Below are 5,732 nucleotides of genomic sequence, written 5' to 3' on the forward strand. Positions count from 1 at the left end.
TCAGTGTTATGTTTCCTTTCAGAGTTCATCTTAGCTCTTTTGATTTCATTTTTCAATGTCAGCAAAGAGTTACTAAAGTTCTCCCAAACCTCCAGAGTGCCACTAATGTTTGCAGTATGATATGCCCTAGTTTTTGCCTTTATGTTATCTTTGACTACCTTGTTAAAACCATGGATGAAGTTTTACCTTTTTACAATTCCTCTTCCTCTCAGAAATGTACTGCAAGTGAGAGGTATTTAGTGTCTCCCTAAGTGTTTGCCACCGTTGTTCAACTGTCCCGCCCTTTAATATTCTTGTCTAGTCCACTTGGGCCAACTCCTTCCTCAGGCCTGTATAATTACCTTGACCCAATGGTAAAACTCTTAATTGCAACTCTTCCTTCACTCTTTCAATCTGAAATTGAAACTCGAAATGTTGTGGTGACTCCTTCCAAGAGGATCCTTAACTAAAAAAAAAATTATCATCTTTCTACATTACATAATACCACACTCTTTCAATATTACAAAGGGGTTTCAGCCTAGATTACATGTTCAAACTCAGGAGCAAGGCTTAACTCATAACACATATGAGACAAAGTCAAAACCCCCAGTGCATACACAATGGGCTATAAAGCCTCCATCTGCACATTAGCAACTCTGTGAATCTATGAGAGTGCCTCAACTGAGCCATGTTGGCAGTATATGGCAATGTTTGCTGTCACTGAGTTGTGCTAAATAGCAGGAAATGACCAGCAGTTCAGGTAAACAAGAACAGCACCATTCTGAATTTCCGTACCACCATCACCTCTGGACATTTTCCAGAAGATTTACTGGAACAAATTTCTCTGCAATTTCGTTTGCCATTTTTAAAAAATTGCATCTCTGTAATTCCTTGCATAGCCTTGGGATATCTAAAAGTGCTTTATACACAATTACACACTTCTGAATTGTAGTCACTGCAGGAAATGTGACACGTCAGTAAGAATTTAGTGGAAAGCCCATTCACTTACATTGTTCTGCAAAGGCCAACACCAGTAGCAACAAACCCAATTTGGCCTTCAGAAAGTGTGAGGCATTATGGACAGCATAATGATAATGTGCATCTGCTTACAAAGCTGGATAACAGGTAGACGGTGATGATCTAAGGTTGTTTTTGTCACTGAAGGCCCATATCCAGTGCAAGACCAGGGTTCAGTGCTGGGTTCCTTGCTGTTTTTAATGTATTTTAATGATCTAGACATAAAAGTATGAGGCATGATTAGTACATCTGTAGATGACATGGAAATTAGTGTGGAAGAAAGTCTTAGCCAGCAGGATGACAAATGAGGTCTTTTCAAATGGGAAAAACAATGTCAAATTTATTTAATCTTGTAAAGTGTGAGGTGATACAGTTTGGGAAGACTAACAAGGCAAGGAAATACATAATGAATTATAGATCCCTAGGAAGTACAGAGGATCAAGAGGGACCTTGGTCTGTATGTTCATAGCCCCTAGGACATATTAGGGTAAGTTGATAAGGTGTTTAAGAAGGCTTTTAAGACACTTGTTGAAAAATGTGGTGCTGGAAAAACACAGCAGGCCAGGCAGCATCCGAGGAGCAGGAGAATGGGCATTTTGGGCATAAGCCGTTAAGATACTTGTCCTTGTTAGTTAATGTATTGAATACAAGAGCAACGAGGTTATGATGGAATGAATGAATGAATGAATGAATGATTTTATTGTCACTAAATGTAGTGAAAATCTCTTTCACTTTTACCATGATCTGACAACACTTTGAATAGTTCTGGATGTAGGTTTACTCGCTGAGTTGGAAGGTTCATTTTCAGACGTTTTGTCACCATACTAGGTAACATCTTCAATGAGTCTCCAAATGAAGCACTGGTGGTGTAGCCTGCTTTCTGTTTATATGTTTGTGTTTCCTTGGGCTGGTGATGCCATTTCTGTGGTGACACCATTTCCTATGGTGATGTCATTTCCTGTACTTTTTCTCACAGGTGGTAAATGGGATCCAAGTCAATGTGTTTGTTGATAGAGTTCCGGTTGGAATGCCATGCTTCTAGGAATTCTTGTGCGTGTCTGTATTGGCTTGTCCTAGGATAGAGGTGTTGTCCCAGTCAAAGTGGTGTCCTTCCTCATCTGTATGGTAGGATACTATTGAGAGTGGGTCATGTTGTATTGCGACTAGTTGATGTTCATGAATCCTGGTGGCTAGTTTTCTGCCTGTTTGTCCAAATAGTTCTTGCAAGGTATTTTGTAGATGACATTAGTTTTGCTTGTTGTCTATATAATGTCATCTGCAAACTATAAACTTGAATCCCATTTACCACCCACTGAGAAAAAGAACAGGAAATGACATCACCATAGGAAATGATGTCACCACAAGATATTACATCACCAGCCAAGGCAACTCAAACAGATAAATGGAAAGTGGGCCACACCACCAGTGCTTCATTTGGAGGCACACTGAAGATGTTACCTAGTATGGTGATGAAACATCTGAAAATGAACCTTCCAGCTCAGCTAGCAAACCTACATCCAGAACCTTAACCTGAGCTGCAAATCATCTCACAACTCGCTAATTTTGAATAGTTTTAAGAATAGTAATGGAAATAGACAGATATAGCTTAAAGAGAGTCCATCTGTCCTAAGTCAGCTCATTAGAAATTATGCCTTTGTCACCATCCCTCCTTCACCATCTCACCACCACCTACACTGGACCCAACCAATGTTGAAGTCGCCACTCTTCAAGTGCCATCTTTCACCACTGGGCTGACTTTCCTCTACCATGGCCATCTGTCCTTGACCCACCAATGTGAAAGTTGTATCTCTCGCTGCTGGGTCCATCTCTTTGATGTTACCATGATGCCTTTCAATCACCATTTCACTACCGGACCCAACTAATGACAAAGTCGCTGATCTTCAGGCTCAAACATATAAATAGAAATTGGGCTATACCACCAGTGCTTCATTCGGAGGCTCATTGAAGATGTTACCTAGTATGGTGACGGAATGTTTGAAAATGAATCTTCCAGCTCAGCGAGTAAACCTACATCCAGAACCTCAACCTGGGCTACAAATCATCTCAAAACTCGCTAACTTTGAATAGTTTTTAAGAATAAGCATGGAAATAGAAAGATATAGCTTAAAGAGAGTCCATCAGTCCTAAGTCAGCTCATTAGAAATGATGCCTTTGTCACCATCCCTCCTTCACCATCTCACCACCACCTACACTGGACCCAACCAATGTTGAAGTCGCCACTCTTCGAGTGCCTTGTTTCACCACTGGGTTGATTCTCCTCTACCATGGCTGCCTGTGCTAGACCCACCAATGTGAGAGTTGCATCTCTCACTGCTGGGTCCATCTCTTTGATGTTACCGTGATGCCTTTCAATCACCATTTCACTACCGGACCCAACTAATGACAAAGTCGCTGATCTTCAGGCGCCATTTATTGCCACCGCGCCTACCTTGCTGATGTTGCCTCTGCTGCTATAGCAACCACAGGTTGCTTAAACAATGCCAGGTCCTGTGCTTGCCCCAGAAAATTAAGTAGGGACCCGCCTGTCATCGTGAGGTCTGTGCTGGGGTTCATTACCACTATTGATGCCATCTGAGCTCAGGACAAGTGGTAAGTAAAAAGAGAAAAAAAGAAAAAGACAAGCAGTCGCAGTGGACGAGCCCCGGTTCAGGATCCCAACTCCTCTGAAATCTTGATAAGGTTATATACAGAGGAACCTTGATTATCTGGCATTCAATTAATCGAACTTTGGATTATCTGATCAAGGTCACAATATCCCGATACTTGGCTAATTATGTTATCTGGAATTCGATTAACCGAACGAAATACTCCCTGCCTGTGGCCTTCGGATGATCGAGGTTCCTCTGTAATGGAAGATGTTTATACCATAATTTAGGCCACAGCTGCAATACTGTTTGCAATTCTGGTTGGCATATGATAGGAAGGATGTGATTGCACCAAAGGCTGTGCAGAGGTGGTTTACCAGGATGTTGCCTGGACTGAAGCTTTTCAACTGTTAAGAGAATTGTGATTGTTTTCTTTAGAGCAGAGAAGATTGGGGTTGGCATGCCTGACTGATGTGTACACAATTGTGAAGATATAGATGGGATCAATAGAAAGAAACATTTCTTCTAGCAGACATTTCCTTTCAGTAACCCTTCCTTTTAAAACCAGGGAACATAGATTTAAGATAAAGTTTAGGGTGGAATTAAGGAAGAATTTTATTCCCTAAAACATCTTGACACCAAGAACAGCTGTGTAAGAATCCTACTCATTGACAACAGTTCAGCCTTCAACAGTATTATCCCCTTGAGACTGATTACTGAACTTCGTGATCTCGGACTAAGCCCCACTCTCTGCAACTAGATCCTCAGTTTCTTGACCCACAGGCCACAATCAGTGAAGATTGGGGACAATATTTCATCCTCACCAACACTCAACACTAGAGCCCCCCCAGGGGTGCATACTCAGCCCCCTACTGTACTCGCTCTATGCCCATGACTGCGTCGCCAAATAGCAGATTAATGTCATTTATAAGTTTACCGATGACACCACCATAGTCAGTCGAATCTCAAATGGCGATGAAACAGACTACAGACAGGAGGTGGAAGACTTGGAAAAATGGTGCACTGAGAACAACCTAGCTCTCAATGCTGGCAAAACCAAGGAACTCATTATTGATTTTTGGCGGGATGTTACTCATGTCCCCCCTTTACATTAACATCACGGAGGTAGAACGAGTGGAGAGTGTCAAGCTCCTGGGAGTGGTCATCAACAACAAGCTTTCCTGGACTCTTCATGTGGACACACTGGTTAGAAAGGTTCAACAACGTCTCTTCTTCCTTAGGCAGCTGAGAAAAATGGGCATGATGGTGAATACCCTTGCCAACTTTTATAGGTGCGCCATCAAGAGTATTCTGTCTGGATGTGTCACTACGTGGTATGGCAATTGTACCACTCAAGATCGGAAACGGTTCCAGGGAGTGGTGAACTCGGCCTGGACAATCACAATGGCCAACCTCCCATCTATAGAATCCATCTACCAGGCCCACTGTCAAGGAAAGGCTGCCAGCATTCTTAAAGATCCATCCCACCCTGGCAACGTTTTTCTACAACCTCTACCATCGGGGAGAAGGTACAGAAGCCTGAACAGACGCACTAGTTGGTTTCTCAACAGTTTCTACCCCACTATTGTTAGAATACTGAATGAACTCACAAACTCTTTGCATTTGCCGGTACGTGTGTTTTGTCTTGCCACTGTTTACCAAATATTTACTTATCTATGCTATTTAACTGTGTGATCTGCCTGTACAGCTTGCAAGACAAAGCTTTTCAATGTGCCTTGATACACGTCACAATAAATTCAATTCAATTCACCCAGAAGGTGATGGACGGACGGTAGAGGCAGGAATCTGCACTACACTTAAGAACATTTTAAATAAGCGCACAAGTCTACCCTTGTAGTGCAGTGGTAATGTTTGAAGTCCCACCTGCCCCAAATAATTGTCATATAATATATCCGAGCAGTTTAATTTGAAAAAAAGTGGAAGGTTAGGAGCCAAGTGTTGGAAACTGAGTCTGCACTAGATAGGTACTGGATGATAGGGTCGGAACCGAAAAGCTAAAAGGCCTCTTTCCCTTTTCCAGCACCACTCTAATCTAGACTCTGGAAACCTCTTGGGTCCTCTCTGCTCCACAATGTAGCAAACTCTACCCACGTGACAATCGGGGGGCAC

General features: G+C 42.3%; 1 long non-coding RNA gene across 1 annotated transcript in view; it reads right to left on the reverse strand.

Moving 5' to 3' along the window:
- LOC140454598 (uncharacterized) overlaps nt 1–5,732 on the reverse strand; it is an 89,032-nt gene that overhangs the window by 17,043 nt on the left and 66,257 nt on the right. The gene's annotated exons all lie outside the window — the stretch shown is intronic.

Source organism: Chiloscyllium punctatum, chromosome 3, assembly GCF_047496795.1.
Source record: "Chiloscyllium punctatum isolate Juve2018m chromosome 3, sChiPun1.3, whole genome shotgun sequence".
In the NCBI taxonomy this organism is placed as follows: Eukaryota; Metazoa; Chordata; class Chondrichthyes; order Orectolobiformes; family Hemiscylliidae; genus Chiloscyllium; species Chiloscyllium punctatum.